The 26,186-nt window shown below is 37.8% G+C and overlaps 1 pseudogene; it reads right to left on the bottom strand.

Moving 5' to 3' along the window:
* Window positions 1-595: 595 nt before the first annotated feature.
* On the bottom strand, window positions 596-24,970 carry LOC142180911 (putative lysophospholipase BODYGUARD 4; annotated as a pseudogene).
* Window positions 24,971-26,186: the final 1,216 nt, after the last annotated feature.

Here is a 26,186-nt window from a genome sequence, read left to right on the forward strand (position 1 = left end):
ATGACAAAGCTGCTGAAGACTGAAACTTTAACATTAGTGATGAGACCAACCTTATTATGACTGGCGAAGTCTTTTGCAATTTATTAGTATAATTTATTTATGCAAAGTTCTTTTAAACTCAGTCCGTCACTCCTCTTTTCTCGACTCATGATATTATATATTATGGTCTTAATCGGTGGAACATTAACAAGGTGTCACTTACGTTTTAATATATTTTTATATTTTATTTGTAGTGGTTCCTTTGTTGTAAATACCAAACTTTAGCATTTACAATTAAAGATTTTTCTCGTCATATTAGTTGGAAATAAGAAAGCGACCTAAGAGTTGCTGCCGTTTGACTATAAAAGTTCACTTATTCACGTCATGAAAACATTCACTCGCAGATATGTAAGGTAATAAGGTTGCGTGCAACAGATTCAATATGGGGTTGATGGATCCTGTGGCAGAGGGGGAGTTAGTGCATCCTGCTTGCACTTTATTAGTTGGGAATTAAACTTAAGAACTGGATTACATATGTGGAAATTGTACTCATTTTTAGTTTGACAATAAAGAATGCCACTACAAAAGGAGAAATAGTATCTCAAAAAATCAAAAACTAAGTTGAATTCCCATTTCTGATATGCATACCCTCACATTCCCTTTTCTTGATTGACCCCCATAACTTGTCTAAATCATTACATAAATCTTTTTCTCTACCTATGACTACAGAAGTATGATCTGCATTTGCAACAATTTTTACCACTGCATCTGGCACTTTCATCTTTATATTGTTGCTGCATTCCAATGGCACTACTTGATCCCTACTACCTTGTGTAACATTGATTTTCACTTTGGCTATACTTAGAGTTTCCAAATATTCATCCATAAATTTAGCTCCCCCACATATCACATTATGCATAGTATGCCAAGTTGAATGATGAGTGTGCCTAGTCAAGTCAATTGCCATAAAATGTAGGTTCCTGAAACAAAAGAGTAAGAATCAAATTGTTAAGAAAGCTGCTTGCTATTTTTGACATAACATGAGGTAATTTTACATATATTCATTCAACTTTCACTTTATTGCACAAAGCTAGGTGTCATAAAATTAAATCTTCAAACAGAAAAATAACTCAAATTTATATGCCAATACATCACATCACAAAAATAGAAAACACTAGAAATGTCAAATATGGTCCCAAAAACACATGTAGGCTACCATGCACATGCACGAGTCAACAACTCGCCTTACATAATATTCACGTTGCATCATTTTCAGATAAAAAGAGTTATGGCCCTCACCTATTCCAAGTTAGTAACTTCAGAATTCCTTCCCACATTCTGTGGTTTTTGCAGAAGATGTAACACACACATCTGCCCAAGTGTTCATACCAAGACATAAATGATGAACCAAATAACAAAGGTGGCCACAATCGTCTCTCTGCAAGTCTGTTAAGTGCTATTAAACTTGCATTCAATCACAAAAGCAAAAAGAAACAACCCATAAACATTAGCTGCTATCAAGGTGATTGATTTGAGTGAGTTAGGATATTTAGCAGCTAATGCTAATGCTACTACACAGCCCATTGAATGTGCAACTAAATGAAATGAATTCAACTCAAATGGATGGATCACTGATTTTTCAATCATTTCTAGCTATATGATCTTTAAGTGTACGCGTATAAGCAATTACTATTTGGTTTTGGACTTGTTCCAAATCCCGATAGATCAACTGCAAACAATCTGTAATTCTGCTTTGCATCTTCTGAGAGATTAGGGAAAACTGCTTCTGTCCAGAACGAGGAAGATGAGAGAAAACCATGTAAAACTACTATGTTTTCTGCCTTCTTGCCTTTGAAATCCTGTTATGTGAGATAGCTGCCAAATAAACATTCCAACTCAATGAAAACCAGGCACCGATCGAAATGCAAAACAAGAATAATAAGACAATTAATTAACACTAGAAACAAGGTTAATATTTCCACTTATTCATGTATTACTTAGCTCCTGGCAGCCCATTGCCATTTCTCCACAATAATTTCTTATAGTACTATAAAGGAATTTTTTTCTTTCGAGAGGATCAATCAACACAGAGGCGGATCCAAAATTTAAACTTTATAATGTCATATTCGCAATTTTGTTACATCTCATCTAATTTAATGAGTTCAAAATTTATTATTTGTAAATTTAATGATTTTTTGGGCAAAAATACAGGATATAAGCGAAAGCTATGAATTCAACTGAACCCTTAACTTCTACACACGCCTCTGAATCAACATGCTTGTAACATAGTAATACTCTACTCAAAATTAAAGAAATTACAAATTCTATGAGGTACATTTAGATTAGTTTTGCTCTACCTCATTCCACCTAGTAGGATCAACAATGTTCAACTCGATAACTCTAATGTATATTATTAAACACGACCGTAAAATATTCAAATTCATCTATTAAAGTTCAACGAATATGATGGTCAGGAGATTAAAAAGTGTGTAATTAAGTGCTTAGAGACAACATCAACGATGCAATTAGAGTTAATTCAATTAAGCTAGCATTGTTATTGTTTAACCAAAAAATGAAATTTTAGTCAAAGCTAGAATTTAGAAGAACATGGGTTACTGATAATCAAAAGAGTGTATAAAAGGAAGTAATTTAGGTAACAAGAGAGTAATCAAGAGTGTTTAACCAAAAAATAGAATTTTAGTCAAAGCTAGAATTTAGAAGAACGCAGGTTATGATAATCAAAAGAATATGTAGAAGAGAATAATTTGGAGTAACCAGAATGTAATCAGGAGAAAAACAAGTGAATCAGAGTATATTTCAATTGTGTCTATCCTTACAAGTGACTAGATACCTCCCTTTTATAGGTGTCTTGAAGGTATGCGTTTCCTTCAAATCATAATGAGGCTATTATGAGTAATTAAAGACATTAAATGCTACGTTACACAATCATTGTAATCAATACAGATTCTCTAACGTATCCGGTATTTAATGCCTATCGAATTTCGTATCTGCGCTCTTTATTATGGTCATATCCATTCCTTTTGATAAATGATCTAAATAGGTACGGGCGCTGAATCCTTCAAATGTCCTCCCGTGTCTCTTCCTTTGCCTTTGCTCGTTTCTATTGTTGCCCGTGACTCTTGACTAATTATAATTCTTTGACTATTTGACCAGTCCACGTGTCTCAACATATATAAATTCAATTTTTTTCCAATACAGATAGTCCCCCCACTTTCCATTTATTCATCAATTGAATATTTGAGAAGTTGATTTCATTAAAACGAGAATTTTTGTCACCATTAATGCTATGACAAAACTGACGCTTCGATTGTCACTTTCATTTAATACTTCATGCACGTGTCGATTTTCCATTGGCTCTGCAGTTTTTGCAGCCTTTTTTCAAGGTTTTTACGGTGCCACTATTAACGAAGTGCCAGTTATCATAATTATGGTATTTTCACCTCTGCACTTTTACCTTTGGCAGTTGCTTATCAGTATAAATATAATTTTTTCCTTTGTCTTTATCACATAAAGCTTATTGAACACTTATTTCTCCAAATCTTTGTTGACTTCTTCCTTAGACCATTCCTTTTCGATATGTCTTCTCCAAGCCCTAACCCTGAGAGAGTTTCCATTACTGACTCCTTCCCTAATGCCCCTGTTAGGCATAAAAGGGGAGATAGACTTCGTAGTTTAGGATCTACTCGAGGAGGCGGTTTATCTATGCCTTCTTCTAGTTCTGGTCCTTCCTCTAGAACCAGAGGTTCCCTTTCTCAAAAATCTTCTTCTAGGGGTAAAGACCATTCTGAACCTTTACGCGAACCGTTAGTAGATGAGATAGTTCCTTCAGAATTGTCTTTTTACCATGACATGGAATCTCTTAGAAACCAAGTTTCCGCATTAGATCGTGTCGATACTTACCCTACTCAAATTACCGAGGATTTGACTCCTGTGGTTCGTAAGGACTGCCATTGGAGTAATGATTTTTCCATTATTATCCCTAATCCGAATCAGAGAATTACTTCATATTTAACGGGGTTCTCTTTTGTTTACACTTACCCTTTTACTTTAGGGTTTAGACCAATAATTGACCCAGTCATTCTCAAATTTTGCCGTTTCTTCAATGTCTGCTTGGGTCAAATTGGCCCAATCATATGGAGGGCAGTTGCCTATTTAAGGCATTTAGCCACTAGAGCTGAAGCTCCTTTTACTTTCCCTCACTTGATTCATCTTTACTCACCTAAGCTTTTTCGTAATGGTGTTTTTACACTAGTGGTCAGGAGTAAGAGGGTTTTGGTGAGCCCTGAAGATGACAAAGATCGTGGCTGGTATGACCGATTTGTTGCTGCCCCCACTGTTGGTTTAGTGGGTGAAGATAGTGTCCCCTTTCCTGAGAAGTGGAATTTTGCACGTAGGTCTTTTATCCCTCTCGTACCTTTTTCTTTCAAATTTATCAACTTTACTAATTTTACCGCCCCCCCTTGTTTTTCTTTTTAGCAACCATGAGAGTTGTGGGGGATCTTCCAAATTTTCGTAGTTGGGTAGATAAATTGCTGAAGATCGCGCCAATGGATGGTAGATCTTGGAAAACACTTTCTAACTGCTTTGGTTGGAAGGTTAAGACTCACGGTAAGAGTTCACATTTTGTTTTTTATGCCTATATTTTCCTTTATTGTTTTAACTTTTATCCTTCTTTTTGTCAAGATTTGCTATTCGAGGGGTTACTGCGGAAGCAGTTGCAGCCTCTCGTGTCTCTTCGGGGACCCGTACTCCTTCGGGAACCCGTATCTCTCTAGAGAGAGCTCGATAAATAGTCTTGGGTTCCTCTTCTGCGAAAAGGAAGGCTGCTGAAGAGGAAAATTCTGAAGAAGAGGAAAATGAGAGCCCGTTGGTAACGAGACCACGAGTTAGGAGACGCATTGTTTCCGATGACGAAGCTGAAGTCTCGGTTTCTTTTACCGAACCTGTTGAAACCCCAATAATAATTCCCGATGATGACGTCACTCCGTACGACACTCGTGAGTCTATCGACCAACTTTTTGCCAGTGGATTTGGTTGTGAAGATGTTGGGCCTGTTTTAGACGAAGTACCTTTATCATCTTTCTCATTACCCGTGCCTGTGATTCCTTCTTTACCGGCCCCAGCTATTTCCGTTCCTTCTTCTACTGCTCTTACCTCTTCTCCTGCTCCTCCTTTGGCTATTCCCCCCTATAGTTCATCATACTGAAATAGGCTCTTCAAGTAAGAGTGCCGCTATGAGGCGGGTAACTATTGAAATTCCTACTGAGAATAGCCTTTTGAGAAAATCAGGTCAGGCGGATATATGGCTAGAGCCTCTTATTGGCCCAATTGAAAAAGCAAAGCTGGAAAGCCATAATTCCCTGACTTTAATGAATGACATCGTGCATGCCACTCTGAAGGTATTTTCCTTCTCTCCGAATTTGCAAAATTTTTCATCTTTGAGATTCTTATTTCTTCTATTTTCCTTTTTAGGCTAATCTCATCGGCACAGAGTTGATGAAAAGAATTGCTCTTTTGGAGAAGACAACACGTGACTCTCAATTGGAAGCAACCAATTGGAAGGGGCAATTTGAGAGTGCTCAGCTTGACATAGAGAGCTTGCAGGAGAACAAGAATACCTTAGAGCAGCGAGTGCGGGCCTTAACCTCAGAATTGGCGATTACAAAAGCTTCTTCACACCAAGCAGAGAAAGACAAAGAGCGTCTCGAGTCCTCCTTTTCAGAGCAGCTATCTAAAGCTAGTGAAGAGATCAGAGAGTTAAAGGCTCTTTTAAATCAAAAGAAAGTTTACTCTGGGGAGCTTGTGCAGAATTTGACTCAAGCACAAGAAGACCTCAGAATATCTGCTGATAAGGTGCGTGCTTTAGAATGCTCCCACGCCTCTCTTCAAGCTTCCCACAGCTCTGCCTTGGCTGAAAATGAAGAGCTAAAAAATGAGATCACTGCTTGGGAAAAGGATTATGAGATCCTTGAAGAAAAATCTGCTGTTGAAGCAAGTTAGGCTTTTTTGAATTCCCGTCGTGATACCCGACTTGAGCTAGCCAAGAAAACTTCAACCTGGAGTTAGAGTTAGCTAAAATCAACGAAACTATTGAAAAGGCTCAACAGACTCAGGACTTCCCTTCTCTTGTGGATGAAGTTCCCGTGGCTGAAGCTTTTATGAATGTTGAAGCTGATACGGGTGTCATGACTATTTCAAACCCGGTCGAGCCTATTGCTGCAAGTCAAGTTGAAGCCGCGCCTGCTGATGCACCTGCCCAAATTGAGCCTGCTGCTATCGATGTTCTTGCCTCAATACCACAAACTTCTCAGTGACCAGTTTTAATCATTCAAATGATTTTATTTTTGTTTTGACTTTGGAAGATAGTAATCAAACCCTTAACTTCATTTGAGGGTTGATTTTAGGAATGTCAGTCCCCAAGTCTTTTAATGGGGTAATCTAAACAATTTCGTAGTTTGATGACTAAGTTGGAACTTAGTCTTAGATGTTTTTTTTACATATTAAGAAGTTTTTTATCTTAAACTTCTTCTTGTTTTATTCTCGCCTTTATTTTTAAGGACTTACAGAATAATTTGCATTTTTGTTTTCTGAAAAATGCTTTTGTTAACCTCATGATTAATTTAAACATGAGTTTTATAAAAGAGGGCCCTTTTATATTCCAATACTTAATGAAGAAGACGTCTCAACTTCATAATGGTATTATCATACGACAAAAGAAACAGGAATACACATGTTTTTCTGAAATAACTTGGACAAGTTTTTATTTTTGAACCTTGTCTAGTTCCGAATAAAACTTTACATGTATTTGAATTACATCCATAACTTTCTCGTAACTGTTTTTCTTGTAACATATTTAAAATAAATAAATAATAGACACAGGGTTTTTCCTTATAACCCGTTTTAGTATGAAGCCTTTATCCCTAGTGAGGTTTTGCTTTGGCCTTAGCTCGTGGCTTTATGACTTTTACTCTACACTTGACTGGCTTTAGCTCGTGGCTTTATGACTTGTACTCTGCACTTGACTTGACTCTTTTAGGCTTGATTTTTCCTTAATCTTCTTTGCCTTCTTTATACACATGTCCGTGTATATTATGTAGTCCCCCAAGTGTTTGAGTGTTGAAGTATGAAGCCTCGAGCACTTGATAGTTTCTAACATTTGGTCCTTTCCCTGAAAAGGAAAAACATACGAGACTCGGAGGGACGATTATAGATGAAGACTGCATAACCCGTTTGTATTTCTATCAGAATAATTGTAACCCTAGGCTAGGAATTTTAGGTTACTCCATGTGCCTTGCAGGTCGTGACTCATCATTTAGTACGGGTTAACGTTTTGCCTATCATCTAAAATCGTTAGTAAAATCTTAATAATTCAAAAATAAGATTTAAAATGGATATACCTGACCATGGATTTTCTTTAGAAATAGTATCTCTTTAAATAAACAGCATTCCAATGCGAAGGTAGTATCTTGCCATCCATTGTCTCCAGTTCATATGCTCATTTTCCTGTAACATCACGCACTTTGTAGGGTCCTTCCCATGTTGGACTTAATTTACCTGTGTTAGCTACCTTTGTAGACTGAAAACCCTTTTTAAGCACGAAGTCCCCAATTTTGAAGAACCTGAGGCGTGCTTTTCTATTGTAGTATCGTTCTATGACTTGCTTCTGTGCTGCCATTCTTATTAAAGCAGCTTCTCTCCGCCCCTCGAGTAAATCTAGATTGACCCGCATCTCCTCGTCATTAGACTCTTGTGTCGCCTTTGTGAACCGTGTACTTGGTTCCCCTATCTCAACTGGAATTAAAGCCTCAGCTCCATAAACCAATGAAAACGGTGTTTCACTTGTACTTGTTTTTGCAGTTGTGCGATAAGCCCATAAAACTCCAGGTAATACTTCAGGCCAGTTTCCTTTTGATTCCTCTAGCCGTTTCTTTAAGTTGTTGATAATGACTTTGTTCGTTGATTCTGCCTGCCCATTACCCACCGTATGGTAGGGTGTTGATGTAATCCTTTTAATTTGCCAGCTTTGAAAAAATTCCGTGATCTGAGCTCCAATAAACTGAGGACCATTATCACATACGATCTCCTTTGGTACGCCGAATCGACATATGATATTCCTCCAAATAAAGTCTCTGACTTCCTTTTCTCGCACCTGTTTGAATTCACCTGCCTCTACCCATTTAGTAAAATAATCAGTGAGAACAAACAAAAATTTTACCTGTCCTTTTGCTTGCGGTAATGGTCCTACGATATCCATTCCCCATTTTATAAATGGCCATGACGAAATGACTGGATGTAATAATTCCGCAGGTTTATGCATATTGTTACCGTACCTCTGGCATTTATCATATTTGGCTACGAAACTTTCTGCCTCCTCTTACATTTTAGGCCAGTAATAACCTGCCCTAATTAAGGTTCTTACTAGTGATCTTCCACACGCGTGATTCTCGCAATGACCCTCGTATATTTCTCTCATTACATACTCTGTTTGCGAAGGTCCAAGGCATCTTGCTAAGGGTCCACCAAACATTTGACGATATAGATTGCCTTGTTTTAAGCAGTAGCGAGTGGCCTGCCTTCGAAGCGCATAGGCCTTTTTCTTATCATCAGGGACGGTTCCATACTGCAAAAAAGCAACAATTTCGTTCCTCCAATCCCAAGTTAAGTTATTAAAATTTACCTCATTCGCATCAGGATCAAGAACTGAATGAAATAAATGTATCACTGAGGCATTTGCATCGTTTTCCATGTCAGCCGCATATGCGAGATTAGCTAGTGCGTCTGCTTCAAGATTTTCGTCCCTGGGTATTTGTCTAATCTTCCAATCTTGAAATTGTTTTACCAATTCCCGTACCTTTTCTAAATACTGCTGCATCCTTGCTTCCCTGGCTGTATAAGTCCCCAACATTTGATTAACTATGAGTTGTGAATCACTCTTGATTATAATCTAATTTATGCCAAGTTCCCGTTCTAGTTCTAAACCTGCAATCATAGCCTCATATTCGGCCTCATTATTAGTTATGGAATGACATTTAATAGCTTGCCGAATGGTTTCACCCGTATGTGGTACCAATACTATCCCCAAACCTGCTCCTCTCACGTTAGATGAGCCATCAGTGAATAAAGTCCAAGTTCCTGGGTTGGATCCATTGAACACCTGTAATTCTCTTTCTGCTTCTAACTGTATTCCCTGACTAAAATCAGCCACGAAATCAGCTAATACTTGCGATTTTATAGCAGTTCTAGGTTGGTATGCAATTTCGTATTCACTTAACTCTATTGCCCACTTAGCTAACCTACCTGATAACTCATGCTTATGTAGTATGTTACGTAAAGGGTAGGTAGTTACCACAACGATAGGATGCCATTGAAAGTAAGGTCTTAACTTCCTAGATGCCATGATTAACGCAAGTGCAAGTTTTTCTAACTGAGGATACCTCGTTTCTGCATCTAACAAAGATTTACTTACGTAATAGATATGTGATTGTTTACCTTTCTCTTCTCGGACCAGAACAACACTTACCGCCATCTCCGAAACAGCAAGGTATAAGAGTAGCTTTTCCCCAGCCTTTGGTTTTGCCAACAGAGGCGGATTTGATAAGTACGTTTTCAAATTCCTAAGTACTTGTTGACATTCCTCATTCCATTCAAAATGATCCTGTTTTTTAAGAGCTGAGAAGAATTTAAAACACTTCTCTGATGATTTAGAGATGAATCTTCCCAAGGCCGCAATTCTCCATGTTAATCTTTGAACTTCTTTCTTGTTTGAAAGTATGTCAGGGATTTCTTCAATGGCTTAATCTGTACAAGATTTACTTCAATTCCACGGTTAGAAATAAGAAAACCCAAAAACTTGCCTGATGCAACGCCAAATGCACATTTTTCGGGATTTACCTTCATATTATATTTACGCAGAATTGAAAATGTGTCAGATAAGTGTGATATGTGATTTTTTGAGTGCTGAGTTTTAACAAGCATATCATCTATATATACCTCCATTGTCTTTCCTAAATATTCCTGAAACATACGTTGCACCTGCATTCTTTAGACCAAAGGACATTACTTTATAACAATAAGTCCCCCTATCTGTTATGAATGAAGTTTTTTCTTCATTTGCCGGATCCATTTTAATCTGATTATATCCTGAATATGCATCTAAAAAACTTAACAATTCATGACCTGCAGTTGCATCAATCAATTGATCTATGTGTGGTAGTGGAAAAGAATCTTTAGGGCAGGCTTTGTTAAGATCTATATAATCTACACAAACCCACCACTTACCATTTTTCTTTGGAACCACAATAGTATTAGCTAACCAGTTAGGATACTTTACCTCTCGAATGGAACCAATTTTAGCAATTTTTGGACTTCTTCTTGAATCACCTGATTCTTGAAAGTTCCCTGCTTTCTTTTCTTTTGCTTCACAGGAGGATATGACGGATCTTCATTTAGTTTATGAGTCATCACCTCCGGTGGTATTCCTGTCATGTCGGAGTGGGACCAAGTGAAGCAGTCCATGTTAGTTTTCAAAAATTCGATTAACTTACCTTTCATTCCTTGGTCAAGATTAGCCCCGACATAGACTTTTTTATCAGGCCACTGAGCAAACAACACGACAGGTTCTAATTCCTCTATCGTTGTTTTGATATCTTCATTCTCTTCTGGTTCTTGAATGGTATCAGACCTTGAGTCTACATCTGTTCGCACTTGTTCAGTTGAGGTCTGTGTTGTAGTGTCCTCAACTGCCTTCTGTGATTGCTATTTGCCTTCACTTCTCGTGCTTGTATCTGCAACGAAATTAATAGCCCTGGATGTATGTTGATCTCCGCGAATTTGACAAATTCCCCATGGCGATGGGAATTTGATAACTTGATGCAAGGTTGAAGGAACAACATCCATTTCATGGATCCATGGTCTCCCCAGAATCATGTTGTAAGCCATCTCCATGTCTACTACCTGGAACTTTGTATCTTTGACGACCCCTTCAGCAAAAGTGGTGAGTGTTACTTCTCCTTTTGTGACGACACTGGAATTATCGAATCCAGATAGAGTATGCGCCTTTGGTATTACTCCATCTTCAGCTTGCATCTCACGTAGAACTCTTAGCAAAATAATGTTCACGGAACTACCTGGATCAATCAAAACTCGTTTCACATTAGTATCATGCACAATTAAAGATATTACCAGTGCATCGTTATGAGGGATTAATATGCCATCTGTATCTGCATCATTGAATGTAATATTGCCTTCTTCTAGAACATGCCGCACCCGTTTCCCTTGGGTAATAGTTATTTTGGAAGTTTTGTTAGCCGCAGTATATGACACACCATTAATGTCTTCACCCCCATTTATAACGTTAACAGTTTTTTTGGGAGAAGGTGGCTTTGGAGGCTCCTGCCTGTTCTTCATGTAAGCTTGCTTGCCTTTCTCGCTGAACAACTCTGTAAGATATCCTTGTTTTAATAAATGATCAACTTCACTTTGTAAAAATCTACAATCTGTTGTTTTATGCCCGTGATCATTATGAAACTCGCACCAATGGTCAGGGTTGCGCCTGTTTGGATTCGATCTAATTTCCTTTGGCCATCAAACCATATCTCCCATGCTTTTCAAAATAGCTACGAGCTCGGAGGTGCTGACGTTGAAGTTGTAACCTCCGAATCTCGCTTTTAAATTTCTATCACCATCCCGTGACTCATAGTTGTTTCGCTCGTTCCTAAATCTTGATGAAGAACCTGATTCTCTGTTTCTTGATCTGTAATCGTGCCTTTGATTATCCTGTTTTGACCGTGAATCTTTCCCCGCAGGTCCCATATAAGGCTCGTACCTATTTTTACCGGATCTTTTCTTGTTCTCTGCACGTCTTGAACGTATACTTTTTGAGATCGGGGAACAGTATCTTCCTCAATCCTCAACTTCGTGCTATACCTGTTATAAACATCGTTCCACGTTGTAGCTGGGAATTCTCGAAGGCTTTCCTTTAGTCTCCTCGTAGCTTCCGAGCTTTTTTCATTCAAATTGCTTGTGAAAGCTATAGCTGCCCAGTTATCAGGTACACGCGGCAATGCTATTCTTTCGCGTTGAAATCTGTCCACGAATTCTCTAAGCAATTCTGAATCTCCTTGCTTAATTTTGAAAATATCCTCCATTCTTTTTTCCACTTTTTGGGCTCCCGAGAGCGCTTTGATGAAAGAATCTGCAAGCTCAACAAAAGAATTTATAGAATTTTCAGGTAAAAGGGAATACCACGTTAGTGCTCTTTTGGTGAGTGTTTCACCAAATTTCTTGACTAATACCAACTCGATCTCCTGCTTGGTCAAATCATTGCCTTTTACGCCCATTGTGAATGCAATCACGTGGTCCCGTGGGTCTGTTGTTCCATCATACTTTGGAATATCAGGCATTTTGAACTTTTTTGGAATTGGGAGTGGGACAACACTCGGCTTCCAGGGTTGTTATGAATATCTCTCCATGTCTACCCCTTTGATTATGGGCTTCACCCCGGGTATCTGCTCTATGCGTTCACTTTGCTCCTTGTGCTATTTCTGCAAGGTTAGTACTAAATTTTGTAAATCAGAATTAATTACATTACCTGGTTCTCTCTCCTGCGATTTACTGGGGGTTCCACCGCTTCCTAAGTTAACAAGCCCGGAACGAGGGTTTTCTATAGTGTTATTATTTGGAGAAGGTGTGGGTGTTGCAACAAGTAACTGGTTAACAAGCGCTTCAACAGCTTTGTTGACCTGAGTAGTAATTAACTTCTGCAGAGCTTCATCAATTCAGCATTTTCAAATTGAGCATACTCGTTTATTTGAGATCCATCGGGAGTACCCTCACGAGATTGCCGTGGAGAGTCCTGCGGAGTAGGAACCTGAATGTTAATGTTCTGTGGGCCTCCCTGACTTTGTTGGTTCTCTTGGTTTCCTGGGGTGTTGTCATTGTTATTCGACATGATTGATGTAACAAGGAAGGTCAAGTGAAAAGAAAATAGATTATCAGTTTCCTGGTAATAGAACAAATTTGTTTAACCAAAAAATAGAATTTTAGTCAAAGCTAGAATTTAGAAGAACGCGGGTTACTGATAATCAAAATAATATGTAGAAGAGAATAATTTGGAGTAACCAGAATGTAATCAGGAGAAAAACAAGTGAATAAAAGTATATTTCAATTGTGTCTGTCCTTACAAGTGACTAGATACCTCCCTTTTATAGGTGTCTTGAAGGTATGCGTTTCCTTCAAATCATAATGAGGCTATTATGAGTAATTAAAAACATTAAATGCTACGTTACACAATCATTATAATCAATACAAATTCTCTAACGTATCCGATATTTAATGCCTATCGAATTCCGTATCTGCGCTCTTTATTATGGTCAGATCCGTTCCTTTTGATAAATGATCTAAATAGGTACGGGCGCTGAATCCTTCAAATGTCCTCTCGTGCCTCTTACTTTGCCTTTGCTCGTTTCTATTACTGCCCGTGACTCTTGACTAATTATAATTCTTTGAGTCTTTGACCAGTCCGCGTGTCTCAACATATATAAATTCAATTTTTCCCAATACAAAGAGAAAAACAAGTAAACCAAAGTTCGTATCAATAGTATTTCGTGTCCTTACAATTGATCAGATGTCTCCCTTTTATAGATATCTTGGAGATATACGTTTTGTCCAAATTATAATGATGCTATTATGAGTAATTAAAGACATTTAATGCTACGTTACATAATCATTATATTTAATACAAATTCTCTAATGTATTCCACATTTAATGCCTATTAAATGCCATATCTGCACTCTTTTCTATTGTCAGATTCATTCCTTTTGATTCTCAGACATAAATGACTTAGATAGGTACGGGTGCTGGGTTATTTGTATTCCTGCACGTGCCTCTTCCTCTGCCATTTGCTCGTATCTGTTGCAACTCGTGCCTCTTGGCTAGTTGTAATTCTTTGACCATTTGACCAGTCTACGTGTTTCGACACGTCACCTTTATATTTAAATACAATTTTTCCCAATACAGATAATCCCCCTACTTTCCATTTATTCATCAGTTTGAATATTTGGGAAGTGGATTTCATTAAAAGGAATTTTTGTCACCATTAATGCTATGATAAAATTGACGCTTCCATTTAATGCTCCGTACACGTGTCTTTTTTTCATTAGTTCTGCAGTTTTGCAGCCCTTTTTCAAGGCTTTTTACGGCTCCACTATTCACGAAGTGCCAGTTATCATTATTATGGTCCTTCCACCACTGCACTTTTACCTTTGGCGGTGGCATATTAATATAAATATAACTTCTCTCCTTGTCTTTTACCACATAAAGCTTATTGAACACTTAATCCCTCACATTCTTCTCCTTCGCCATGTCTTCACCAAATCCTAACCCTAGGAGAGTTCCCATTATTGATACCTTCCCTAATGCCCCCATTAGGCATAGAAGGGGAGGTAGACTTTGTAGCTTAGGGTCTACTCGCGGTGGTGGTTCGTCTATACCTTCTCCTAGTTCTGGTCCTTCTTCCAGAACCAGAGGTTCTCTTTCTCACAGATCTTCTTCCAGAGATAAAGAACCTTCTGAGCCATTACGTGAACCTTTAGTAGAGGAGATAGTCCCTACAGAATTATCTTTTTACCATAATAGGGAATCTCTTAAAAACCAGGTTTTCGCCTTAGAGCGTGCTGACGCTTACCCCACTCAAATTATAGAAGTTTTGACTCCTGTAGTTCGCAAAAACTGCCATTGGAGTAATGATTTTTCCATTATTATCCCTAATCCAAATCAGAGAATTACTTCTTACTTAACTGGGTTCTCTTTTGTTTATACATACCCTTTCACTTTAGGGTTCAAACCAGCTATTGACTCAGTTATTCTTGAATTTTGCCGCTTCTTTAATGTCTATTTGGGTCAAATTGGCCCAATCATATGGAGGGTTGTTTCCTGTTTGAGGCATTTAACCAATTTGGCTGACGTTTCCTTTACTTTCCCTCACCTGATTCATCTTTACTCCCCTAGACTTTTTCGTAATGGCGTTTTTACCCTAGTGGCCAGAAGTAAGTGAGTTTTAGTGAGCCCTGAAGATGACAAAGACCGTGGCTGGTACGCCCGATTGTTTCTGCCCCCACTGTTGGTTTAGTGGGTGAGAATAATGCTCCCTTCCCTGAGAAGTGGAATTTTGCACGTAAGTCTTTTATCCATCTCGTACCTTTTTCCTTCAAGTTTATCAACTTCTCTAGTTTTTGCTCCTCCCCTTTTTTAGCAACCACGGGAGTGGTGGAAAATATTTCCAATTCTCATGGTTGGGTAGATAAATTGCTGAAGGTCGCACCAATAGATGGTAGGTCTTGGAAAACACTTTCTAACCATTATGGTTGGAAAGTAAAGACTCATGGTAAGAGTTTTTATTTTATCTTTCACGCGTGTATATATTTTTCTTTATGGTTCTAACTTCCATCCTTCTTTTTATCAGGATTTGCTATTCGAGGAGTTACTGCTGAAGTAGTTGCAGCCTCTCGTGTCTCTTCGGGAACCCGTACTCCTTCGAGAACCCGTATCTCTATAGAAAGAGCCCGAGAAATAGTCTTGGGTTCTTCTTCTGCAAAAAGGAAAACTGTTGAAGAAGGAGATTCTGAAGAAGAGGAAGATGGGGGTTCCCTGGTGACGAGGCCACGAGCTAGAAGACGCATCGTTTTTGATGACGAAGCTGAAGTTTCCCCTTGTCTTTTTGTTCCTCTTACCAAACCTGTTGAAACCCCAATAATAATTCCTGACGATGACGTCACTCCCCATGACACCCATGAATCTATTGATCAACTTTTCTTCAGTGGTTTTGGCAGTGGAAGTCTAGGGCTTGTTTTAGATGAAATACCCTTATCTTCCTTCTCAACTCCCGTGCCTGCGGTTCCTTCCTTACCAGCCCCAGCTGTTTCTGTTCCTTCTTCTACTGTTTTCACTTCCTCTACCGCTCCTCCTTCAACAACTCCCCCTTCTATCTTTCACCATACGGAAGCGGACTCTTCAAGTAGAAATGCCGCTATGAGGAGGGTAACCATTGAAGTTTCTGCTGATAGTAGCCTTTTGAGGAAGTCAGGTCAGGCAGACGTATGGCTGGAACCTTTAATCGGTCCAATTGAAAAAGCAAAGTTGGAGAGCCATAGTTCCCTGACTCTAATGAATGATATCGTGCACTCCACTTTGAAGGTACCTCCCTTCTTTACCTTAATTTTTTTATCTTTGGGATTCTTATATTCTTATTTCCTTTCCTTTTTAGTCCACTCTTATCGGCACAGAAATGATGAGCAGAATCCCTCTCTTGGAGAAGGGAGCACGTGATTCTCAATTGGAGGCAATCAATTGGAAGGAACAATTTGAGAGTGCACAAATTGATATGGAAGATTTACAAGAAGGCAAGAATACCCTAGAACAACAGGTACAGGCTTTAACTTCAGAGTTAGCGGTTGTAAAGGCTTCCCCAAGCCAAGAAAAAAAAGATAAAAAACGTCTCGAATCTTCCTTCTTAGAGAAACTATCCAAAGTCAACGAAGAGAACAGAGATTTGAAGGCTCTTTTGAGTCAAAAAGAAGTTTACGCTGGGGAGCTCGTGCAAAGCTTAACTCAAGCACAAGAAGACCTTCGAGTCTCGGCTGACAAGGTTCATGCTTTAGAGAGATCCCATGCCTCTCTTCAAGCTTCTTACAAACTCTGCCTTGGCTGAAAACGAAGAGCTAAAGAATGAGATTGTTGATTGGGAAAAGGATTATGAGACCCTTGAAGAAAAATCTGCTGTTGAGGTAAGTTGGACATTTTTGAATTCTCGTCGAGATACCCTAATTGAAGCTGGCCAAGAAAACTTCAACCTGGATTCGGAGTTAGCTAAGATCAATGAAACCATTGAAAAAGCTCAGCAAACTCAGGACTTTCCTTCTCCCATGGTTGAAGCTCCCGTAAATGTTGAAGTTGATACGAGTATTCCAACTCTGTCAAGCCCAATCGGGCCTGTTGCTGCAAGCCAAGTTGAAACCGCATCTGTTGATGCACCTGCCCAAATTGAGCCCACTGCTATTGATGCTCCTGCTTTAGTTCTGCAAACTTCTCAGTGACCAGTTTTAATCATTTGAATGATTTTGTTTTTTGTTTTTATTTTGGAAAATTGTAATCAAACCCTTAGCTTCATTTGAGGGTTGGATTTGGAAACGCAAGTCCCCAAGTCTTTTATGGGGCAATTTGTATAAACAATTTCATAGCTTTATGACTAAGTTCGTAATTAGTCTTCAGTTTTTAGATATTAAGAAATTTTTCATGTTATTATCTTAAACTTCTATCTGCTTTATTCTTGCCTTTATTTTTAAGGACTTATAGAATAATTCGCATTTTTGAGATTAAACTTCTATTAATCTCATGACTAACTAATTAAACATGAGTTTTATAAAAGATGGCCCTTTTATATTTCGACACTTAATGAAGAAGACGTCTCAACTTCATAATGGTGTTATCATACGATAAAAGAAATAGGAACACACATGTTTCTTTGAAATAACTTTGACAAATTTTGAACAATACTTTACATGTATTTGAATTACATCTATAACTTTCTCGTAACTGTTTTTCTTGTAACAAATTTTTTCAAAAGAAGAATAATAGACACGACTTTTTTTCTTATAACCCGTTTTAGTACATAGCCTTTACCCTAACTATAGTGAGGTTTTTCTTTGTCCCTAGCTCATGGCTTCATCTCGTGACCTTGTGACATTTACTCTACACTTGACTCTTTTAGGCTTGATTTTTCTTAATCTTCTTTGCCTTCTTTATACAGATATATGTGTATATTATGTAGTCCCCCAAGTGTTTGAGTGTTGAAGTATGAAGCCTCGAGCACTTGATAGATTCTCTCATTTGGTCCTTTTCCTGAAAAGGAAAAACATACGGGACTCGGAGATGCGATTTTAGATGAAGACTGCTTAACGCGTATGAATTTCTATCAGAATAATTGTAACCCTAGGCCAGGAATTTTAGGTTATTCCGTGTGCCTTACAGGTCGTGACTCATCATTTAGTACGGGTTAGCTTTTTGCCTATCATCTAAAATTGTTAGTAAATTTTAACAATTCAAAAATTAAATTTGAAATAGTGATACTTGATCGTGGGTATTTCTTAGAAATAGTATCTCTTCAAATGAACATCATTCCAATGTGAAGGTAGTATCTTGCCATCCATTGTCTCCAGCTCATATGCTTCCTTGCCTGCAATATCACGAACTCTATAACGTCCTTCCTATGTTGGACTTAATTTACCCGCATTAGCTGCCTTTGTGGATTGAAAAACCTTTTTAAGCACTAAGTCCCCCACTTTGAAGAATCTGAGGTGTGCTTTTCTGTTGTAATATCGTTCTATGACTTGCTTTTGTGCTGCCATTCTTATCAATGCAGCTTCTCTCCTCCCCTCGAGTAAATCTAGATTGACCCGCATCTCCTCGTCATTAGATTCTTGTGTCGCTTGTGTGAACCGCGTACTTGGTTCCCCTATCTCCACTGGAATTAAAGCCTCAGCTCCATAAACTAATGAAAATGGTGTTTCTCCTGTACTTGTTTTTGCAGTTGTGCGATATGCCCATAAAACTCCAGGTAACACTTCGGGTTAGTTACCTTTTAATTCCTCTAATCGTTTCTTTAAATTATTGATAATAACCTTATTTGTTGATTCTGCTTGCCCATTACCCTTCGGATGATAAGGTGTTGACGTAATCCTTTTAATTTGCCAACTTTGAAAGAATTCTGTGATTTGTGCTCCAATAAATTGAGGACCATTATCACACATGATCTCCTTTGGTACACCGAATCGGCATATGATATTCCGCCAAAGAAATCTTAATTCCCTTTTCTCGCACCTGTTTAAATGCTCATGCCTCCACCCATTTAGTAAAATAATCAGTGAGTACGAGCAAAATTTTACCTGTCCTTTTGCTTGTGGTAATGGACCCACGATATCCATTCCCTATTTCATAAATGGCCATGGGGCAATGACCGGATGTAATAATTCCCCAGATCTATGCATATTGTTACCGTACCTTTGACATTTATCATATTTGGCCACGAAACTTTCTGCTTCTTTTTCCATTTTAGACCAGTAATAACCTGCCCTAATTAAGGTTCTTACCAATGACCTTCCTCCTGCGTGATTCCCGCAATGTCCCTCATGTATTTCTTTCATTACATACTCCATTTGTGAAGGTCCGAGGCATCTTGCTAGGGGACCACCAAACATTTTACGATACAAATTGCCTTGTTTTAAGCAGTACCAAGCAGCCTTCTTTCGAAGCGCATGAGCTTTCTTCTTATCATCAGGGACGATACCATACTGCAAAAAAGCGACAATCTCGTTCCTCCAATCCCAAGTTAAATTATTAAAATTTACCTCATTCTTATCAGGATCGAGAACTGAATGAAACAAATGTATAACTGAGGCATTTGCATCGCTTGCCACATCAGCTGCAGATGCGAGATTAGCTAGGGCGTCTGCTTCAACATTTTCATCCCTTGGTATTTGTATAACTTTCCAGGTTTGAAATTGCTTTATCAATTCTCGTACCTTTTCTAAGTATTGTTGCATCCTTGCTTCCCTAGCTGCATAAGTCCCTAGCATTTGATTAACCACGAGTTGCGAATCACTCTTAATTATAATCTGATTTATGCCAAGCTCTCGTGCCAATTATAGACTTGCAATCATAGCTTCATACTCCGCTTCATTGTTAGTTATAGAGTGACATTTAATAGCTTGTCGAATGGTCTCACCCGTAGGTGGTACCAAGATAATCCTTGAACATGCACCTTTTACATTAGATGAGCCATCAGTGAATAAAGTCCAAGTTCCCGGGTTTACCCCATTGAATACTTGTAATTCTTTTTCTGCTTCTAATTGCATCTCTTGGCTAAAATCGGCCACGAAATCAGCTAACACTTATGACTTTATAGCAGTTCTAGGTTGGTATGTGATTTTTTATTCACTCAACTCTATTGCCCACTTAGCTAACCTACCTGATAGCTCATGCTTATGTAATATATTACGTAAAGGGTAAGCAGTTACTACGGCGATAGGATGACACTGAAAGTAAGGTCTTACCTTTCTAGATGCCATGATTAATGCAAGTGCAAGTTTTTCTACTTGAGGATACCGCGTCTCCGCATCTAACAAAGATTTACTAACATAGTAGATAGGGGATTGTTTACCTTGTTCTTCTCGGACCAAAACAACGCTTACCGCAACTTCTGAAACAACAAGGTAAATGAGTAGTCTTTCCCCAGCCTTTGGTTTTGCCAGCAAAGGTGGATTTGATAAGTACGTTTTCAAATTCCTGAGTGCCTGTTGACATTCCTCATTCCATTCGAAATGATCCTGCTTCTTAAGGGATGAGAAGAATTTGAAACACTTCTCTAATGATTCAGAAATGAATCTTCCCAAGGCTGCAATTCTCTATGTTAATCTTTGAACTTCTTTATTGTTTGAAATTATATCAGGGATTTCCTCAATGGCCTTAATCTGTGCAAGATTTACTTCAATACCTCGGTTAGAAACAAAAAACCCCAAAAACTTGCCTGATGCAACGCCAAACGCACTTTTTCGGGATTTAACTTCATATTAAATTTGCGCAAAATTGAAAATGTATCAGATAAGTGTGATATGTGATCTTTTGAATACTGAGTTTTAACAAGCATATCATCTATATATACCTCCATAGTCTTTCCTAAATGCTCTTGAAACATTTTGGTAACTAACCTCTGATACGTTGCACCTGCATTCTTCAAACCAAATGGCATTACCTTATAACAGTAAGTCCCCCTGTCTGTTATGAATGAAGTTTTTTCTTTATATCCCGGATCCATTTTAATCTGATTATATCCTGAATATGCATCTAAAAAACTTAATAGTTCGTGACCTGCGGTTGCATCATCAATTGATCTATGTTTGGTAGTGGAAAAGAATCTTTAGGGTATGCCTTATTAAGATCTATGTAATCTACACAAACCCGCCACTTACCGTTCTTTTTGGAACTACAACAGTGTTAGCTAACCAGTTAGGATATTTTACCTCACGAATAGAACCAATTTTTAGCAATTTTTGGACTTCTTCTTGAATCACCTGATTCTTGAAAGTTCCTTGCTTTATTTTCTTTTGCTTGACAAGAGGGTGCGATGGATCTTCATTTAGTTTATGGGTCATCACCTCCGGGGGTATTCCTGTCATGTCAGAATGAGACTAAGCAAAGAAATCCACGTTAGTTTTCAAAAATTCAATTAACTTACCTCTCATACGTTGGCTAAGATTGACTCCAACATAGACTTTTTTATCAGGCCATTGAGCAAATAACACGACAGGCTCTAATTCCTCTATTGTTGTTTTGATATTTTCATTCTCTTTTGGTTCTTGAATGGTATCAGGCCTTGAATCTACATCTGTTTGCCCTTGTTCAGTTGAGGTTTGTGTTGTGGTAACCTCAACTGTCTTCTGTGATTGCTATTTACATTCATTTCTCGTGCTTGTATCTGCAATAGAGTTGATAGCCCTGGCTGTATGTTGATCTCCCCGAATTTGACAGATTCCCCATGGCGATGGAAATTTAATAACTTGATGCAAGGTTGAAGGAACATCATCCATTTTGTGGATCCATGGACTCCCAAGAATCATGTTGTAAGACATCTCCATATCTACCACCTGGAACTTTGTATCTTTAACGACTCCTTCAGCGAATGTGGTGAGTGTTACCTCTCCTTTCGTGAGGACACTAAAATTATCAAATCCAGATAGAGTATGCGCCTTTGGTATCATTTTATCTTCAGCTTGCATCTCACGTAATACTCTCAGTAAAATAATGTTCACGGAACTACCTGGATCAATCAAAACTCATTTCACATTAGTATCATGTATAATTAAAGATATTACCAATGCGTCGTTATGAGGGGTTAATACGCCATCTGCATCTGCATCATTGAATGTAATGTTGTCTTCCTCTAAAACATGTCGCACCCATTTCCCTTGGATAATTGTTACTTTGGAAATTTTGTTAGCTGCTGTATATGATATACCCTTGATGTCTTTACCCCCACTTATAACGTTGACAGTTCTTTGGGGAGAAGGTGGTTTTGGAGGCTCCTGCCTGTTCTTCATGTAAGCTTGCTTGCCTTTCTCACTGAACAACTCAGTAAGGTACCGTTGTTTTAATAAATGATCAACTTCACTTTGCAAAACCTGTAATCTGCTGTTTTATGTCCGTGGTCATTATGAAACTCGCACCAATGGTCAGGGTTGCGCCTGTTTGGGTTCGATCTCTTTTCCTTTGGCCATCGTACCTTATCTCCCATACTTCTCAAAATAGCTACGAGATCGGAGGTGCTGACGTTGAAGTTGTAACCACCGAATCTTGCCTTCAAATTTCTATCATCATCTCGTGACTCATAGTTATTTCGCTCGTTCCTGAATTTTGATGAAGAACCTGATTCCCTGTTTCTTGATCTGTGATCGTACCTTTGATTATCTTGCTTTGATCATGAGTCTTTTCCCACAGGTCCCATGTAAGGCTCGTACCTGTTCTTACCAGATCTTTTTTCGGTCTCCGCACGTCTTGAACTTACCTTTTCTTCTTTTTGAAGTCATGGAATAGTATCTTCTTCTATCCTCAGCTTCGTGTTATACCTATTGTAAACGTCATTCCACGTTGTACCTGGAAATTCACAAAGGCTTTCTTTGAGTCGCCTCGTAACTTCTGAGCTTTTTTCATTCAAATTGCTTGTAAAAGCTATAGCTGCCCAATTATCTGGTACACGTGGTAATGTCATTCTTTCATGTTGGAATCTATCCATGAACTCTCTAAGCAGTTCTGAGTCCTCTTGCTTGATTTTGAAAATATCCTCCATTCTTTTCTCTACTTTTTGAGCTCCCGAGTGTGCTTTGATGAAAGAATCTGCAAGCTCAGCAAAAGAATTTATAGAATTTTCGGGTAAAAGAGAATACCATGTTAGCGCTCCTTTGGTGAGCGTTTCACCAATTTTTTTGACTAATACTGATTCAATCTCCTGCTTAGTCAAATCGTTGCCTTTTACACCCATCGTGAATGCAGTCACGTGATCTCGTGGGTCTGTCGTTCCATCAAATTTTGGAATATCAGGTATTCTAAACTTTTTTGGAATTGGAAGTGGAGCAGCACTAGGCTTCCAGGGTTGTTGTGAATATCTATCCATATCTACCCCTTTGATTATGGGCGGCACCCCAGGCATCTGCTCTATGCGCTCACTTTGCTCCTTGAGCTGTTTCTGCAAGGTTAGTACCAAGTTTTGTAAATTTGAATTAACAAAATTACCTGGTTCTCCATCCTGTGATTCACTGGGGGTTCCACCGCTGCCTGAATTAACAAGCCCAGAACGAGGTTTCTCCAGAGTGTTGTTATTTGGAGTAGGTGTGGGGGGTGCAACACGTAATTGACTAACCAAGGCCTAAACGGCTTTATTGACCTGTGCGGTAATAAGTTTTTGCAAAGCCTCATCCATAGCTTCAACATTTTCGAATTGAGCCTGTCCAATATGAGATCCCTCAGGAGTGCCTTCACGAGATCACCGAGGAGAGCCTTGTGGAGAAATAATCAGTGTGTTATTATCTTGAGGGTCTCTCTGAAGTTGTTGGTTTATCTGGTTTTCTTGGTTTCCTTGGATGTTGTCATTGTTGTTCGACATAGTTGATGCAACAAAGAAAATTAAGCGAAAAGAAAATAGATTATCAGATTCCCGGTAACAGAACCAATTTGTTTAACCAAAAAATGAAATTTTAGTCAAAGTTAGAATTTAGAAGAACACGGGTTACTGATAATCAAAAGAGTGTATAAAAGGAAGTAATTTAGGTAACAAGAGAGTAATCAAGAGAAAAACAAGTAAACCAAAGTTCGTATCAATAGTATTTCGTGTCCTTACAATTTATCAGATGTCTCTTTTTTATAGATATCTTGGAGATATATGTTTTGCCCAAATCATAATGAGGCTATTATGAGTAATTAAAGATATTTAATGCTACGTTACATAATTATTATATTTAATACAAATTCTCTAACGTATTCCACATTTAATGCCTATTAAATACCGTATCTGCACTCTTTTCTATTGTCATATTCATTCCTTTTGATTCTCAGACATAAATGACTTAGATAGGTACGGGTGCTGGGTTATTTGTATTCCTGCCCGTGCCTCTTCCTCTGCCATTTGCTCGTATCTGTTGCAACTCGTGCCTCTTGGCTAGTTGTAATTCTTTGACCATTTGACCAGTCTACATGTTTCAACACGTATTCGATACGTCACCTTTATATTTAAATACAATTTTTCCCAATATAGTTATTACTTGTAAAATAAGAGACTTCAAACACTTGCATTCAAATAAAATATGCAATAGTATTCCAATATCAGAGCAACCAATGACCACTTATTCACGCAAAACAAGCTATAACATGTTAAATTATAAAAATTCTTTACACGATCAGTATATATAAGTTAGTATTATAAAATGTACCTTTGACAACAACATATAGCTTCATTACTCATCCATAAAACACAATTTTTACAAGCACAATCAGACCATCTATATTTTCATTCACTTTTCTCCATTCTTTCTTCCTCTTACTACAATTTCTAAGAAATCCCATTTCCCTGAAAACATTTCTCCAGAGTCTCCGACAACTCATTCTCTCTATCAATATCAGTGGTAACACCTTTTTTCTTCTTTTTTTTACAGAACAGTTACATTCATGTGACCTTTTACCTTCCAAGAATTCATCTACCAATCTGAAGAACACGCAAAAGACAACGTCAAGGCAGTCAAGGAATAAGAAAACTACTGCGCTCATTGATGAAATGAGAGTTTCTGTGAAAATTTGTAGACATTTTTGTGAGAAAGAAGCAGAGATTTTGAGCATATTTGAAATAATAACATTTAGACAGATAGGGAGACTAAAAAATATTAGTATAAGGTAAGATAGCGTTTGGTTATTGACTATTCTCTCTTTTGTTATTCTGCTTTTCTAATGTATGGACCAAATTAGACCAACCAATGAATATTGTCCCGGCAATTTTAACAACTCTAAGAAGAACACGTTGTTTAAAATTATACCTTCAATTAATATTATCAGTCTGTATTAAGGTTTCGTACATCCCTTGCGAAAGACATTTAATAGTTTAAATCATAAAATTATTTGTTTATATTACTATTTAGATCATTTTTTGTCTTAAACGTAATTGTGTTTACACCAAATCAAGCAATTAGTCGTAGAAGCGTGTTTATGATGCTCTTCACTAGACTGGAAGCCCTAAAGTAAATGGTACTCCTTTTCTATAACTTATTTGCTTTTTGATTTTTTTTAAAATTACTTATTAATTAATAGTTCTCTCAAGATCGAGTTTCACTTCTTATACCACTAATATCCAAGTATTAAAAGCATATTAGTTATCAGTACTCAGTAGCATGAGTTTAATATGCATAAGCGAATTCGATAGTAAAAATCATGTTGTTTTGATTTTTGTTATAATTAAATGTGTATATGTTATAAATCCAATGTGTGTGGATGTTACATTCAATGTACGTAGATATTCTCTTCTTCGTAACTGTCTTTGGCAAATTCAATACCAAATGAATGAGTTCATTAATGCATGTAACTTGAGAAGAGATTTGTAACCTATAAATAGGATGTTATTCTCCTATGGAAGATACATAAGACACATACTTGAAATAAGAAGAATAGTCCTTCCTCTCTACATCTCTTATCTATTCTTGTCTCTTCTCTTTTGGTGTTTTAGTTTATACTTATAACATTTGTTTTATAGCATGTTATCAGCACGAGTCTCTAACTACAGGTGTTGAGCTCATTTTCTTTCCGACTCAGTCTCGCCGTATTTGAAGCTAGAGGATTCGGCATAAGAAATTCAATTTATAATATAATTATAAGCAGACAATGAGGCACGTTGCTGACCTCAAGTTATATTTACTTTGATTTTGCTAGCAGGATACAATGCTATCATTAGATGAATTAGGAAGACATATTACATGGTAAATTAATCTTTAATCATATATTTAGCTCTAAAAGCATGACTATAACGTAACATTAAAGAAGATGGGATAGCAAAGGGATAGAATCATTATACACGGCCATGATTATTCGGTCTTATTCACTT

The sequence above is a fragment of the Nicotiana tabacum genome, chromosome 5, assembly GCF_000715075.1.
Source record: "Nicotiana tabacum cultivar K326 chromosome 5, ASM71507v2, whole genome shotgun sequence".
NCBI lineage: Eukaryota > Viridiplantae > Streptophyta > Magnoliopsida > Solanales > Solanaceae > Nicotiana > Nicotiana tabacum.